Below are 2,669 nucleotides of genomic sequence, written 5' to 3'. Positions count from 1 at the left end.
ATGATGTTTATATGATTCGATTGATGCCACTCCTTACTTATGAAACTTAGTAAGTGTAATGTATGTATTAGATGCTCGAAATAGAAGGTTTATGGTAAGTGATAGAACAGAAGGTTTGAGAATGAGTGAATAGTGGTTATAATGTAGCTTATTACGATTCTCATGTTTTGTAGGATTATAGTAATGCATTGACATGATGATAGTTCCACTGTAAGATTAAAGAACAAAACATTCTAATAGAATTGATCATATGTGACGTATGCGTGATTAACCCTTTAGGCCAGAGTACGAGGTGAGTAATATTTGTACATAATAATTGTCTGTTAAAGATTCAAAGGGTTGAGTTTTGATGGACTTGATAGAGTTAACTTTTGAAGAATTTAAGGTAATTTTGGTATGGACTGTCTATTTCCCGTACTAGACCTTATTCAATGGTCACTTAAAGTGATTAATTAAAAAAATTCGAAAGGTTCTGACGTGATTTTAGTAGTAACTGTCAATAAGTTATTGCTACAAGATTATTAAGTCTTCTTAATCAATGTGAAGGACATGAAAGTTTTCAAAGATAGTTTGAAAGATATCCCAACTTTTTAAGAAGTATACATATATGTTTCTAGAAGAGTTACCTATATTACCTCTAGATTGAGGTGTTGAATATAAAATAGAGATGTTATAAGGTACTACATTTATTTTTATATCCTTGTATTGAATAGCTTCGACCGAGCCCAAAAAATTTAAAGGCATAGTTAGTAGAATTGTGAAGATTGGATATTTACAAGACTAAGCGTGTCAACTGGGACATATTAGTGTTAATTGTGAATCAAATTTAAAGATGAGTCTATTCAATTATGCATGGATTATCGTCAATTAAAATAAAATAATAGTGAAGAATAAGTATCATATTCCTAGAATTGATGATATTTTGATCCGTTAAGAGCTACATTGATGTTCTTCAAGATTGATCTCATATATGGATATTATTAATTAAAGATAAGGAAGAAGATTTTTCTAAGACAATTTTCAGAATTCATCATGGACACTACGAGTTTATGATAATGTTGTTTGGTATAAAAAATGTTCAGTTATTCTTAGATTAATTGGTGGTAGTGTTCATTGCTGATATTTTGATCTATTATACGACCAAGAAAGAATACGATACATATTTTTGTATAGCTTTCTAACTCTTCGGGAGAAAGTAGCATGCTAAGTTGACAAAGTATAAAGTTGTCTAAGGTTATATTCCTTGGCTACGTGGTTTCAGTTGAGGGGATAAGAATATATCTCAAGAAAATATGAGCCATAATCAAATGATAAAGTCCAAAGAATGTTTTCGAGTTTCAATGTTTCTTGGGATTTGCTGGTTACTATCAAAGGTTCATAAAGAACTTTCCGATGATTGTATCCCCCTCTGATCAAGATATCGATAAAATATATGCTAATCATTTGGACTGATAAGTAAGAAGAAAATTTCAAGATGTCAAAGAGAATATTGAAAGAAGCCTCAATAACAATGTGACCACATCTGGAAAATATGACTTATAGTGATGCATTTCATAATGGTTTGAGATGCGTGCTTATACAAGAGGAAACGTTTTGGCTTATGCTTCGAAGCAACTAAAGAATCATGAAAGAAATTAACTAACTCATGATCTAAAGTTGGCAATAGTTGTGTTTACTTCATTGATATAACACCACTATATATATGGTGAGTGACACTATATCTATACGGTTCCCAAAAGTCAAAAGTATGTGTTAACTTGAAAGAGTGAAAAATAAAGGAAATGGATTGAATTACTTAAAGAATGATGGTGTGCTTATTGACTACTATCTGGAAAAGACTAATGTGGTGGTTGATACGATAAAAACGAAAGACATTTATGTTCTGAGAGTTTTGGATACGTGATTGTCATTAAAAAAAGATGGTGCTTTTATTATAAAATTAAAGTTAAAGCTTATGTTGTTAGATCATGTAAAGGATCCTCAAAGAAAAGACGAAAATTGTTATTTTTGACAAAGATAGAACAAGTGGGAAAAATGAAACTAAAGACCTTGAAGTTAAGTTTGAGGGATGCTTATATTATCGAGAGAAAAAAGGTCGATATTAGTAGCAGGTATAAAAAGAGCTATCACGAAGTTTGTTTCAAATGCCTGATATTTTAACAAGTTAAAGTAAAGCATCTAGTGCCTTTTAGATTGTTGCAAACAATTTCTATTCCTCATTAGAAAAAGGAACAAGTTACAATGAATTTTGTAACAAGGTAAAGATTATTCAAGAAAATCTTAAAATATCTATCAACTTATAAAAGACTTATTCAGAATTGAAAAGAGAAGGCCATATTATATGAAAAAGATAGTATGCTTATCTATTTACATTATGTGTGTATTGAAAATTCGAGGACGAATTTTTCTTAAAGGGGAAGAATTGTAATGCCCCAAAATTTTGTCAAGTGATTCAAATGGAAATTTTGAATGTTTAGTGTCAAAGTATAATTTTGCAAAAGTTTAAGGACTTAAGTGTAATTTTTAAAAGTTATATATTTTGTCTCTTAAATGGATAGTTCACCACTAGAATGATATTTTAGTCGGTTTCAATTTTTTGATCCGAAATTTGTAAAAAAGGCTATAAAGAGATAAAGTTCAGAAAAATATTCAGATTATTGGATTGAATC

This window comes from Hibiscus syriacus, unplaced genomic scaffold, assembly GCF_006381635.1.
Source record: "Hibiscus syriacus cultivar Baekdansim isolate YM2019G1 unplaced genomic scaffold, ASM638163v2 tig00001644_pilon, whole genome shotgun sequence".
In the NCBI taxonomy this organism is placed as follows: domain Eukaryota; kingdom Viridiplantae; phylum Streptophyta; class Magnoliopsida; order Malvales; family Malvaceae; genus Hibiscus; species Hibiscus syriacus.
The sequence above is the reverse complement of the archived record's forward strand: the minus strand, read 5'-3'. Positions refer to the sequence as shown.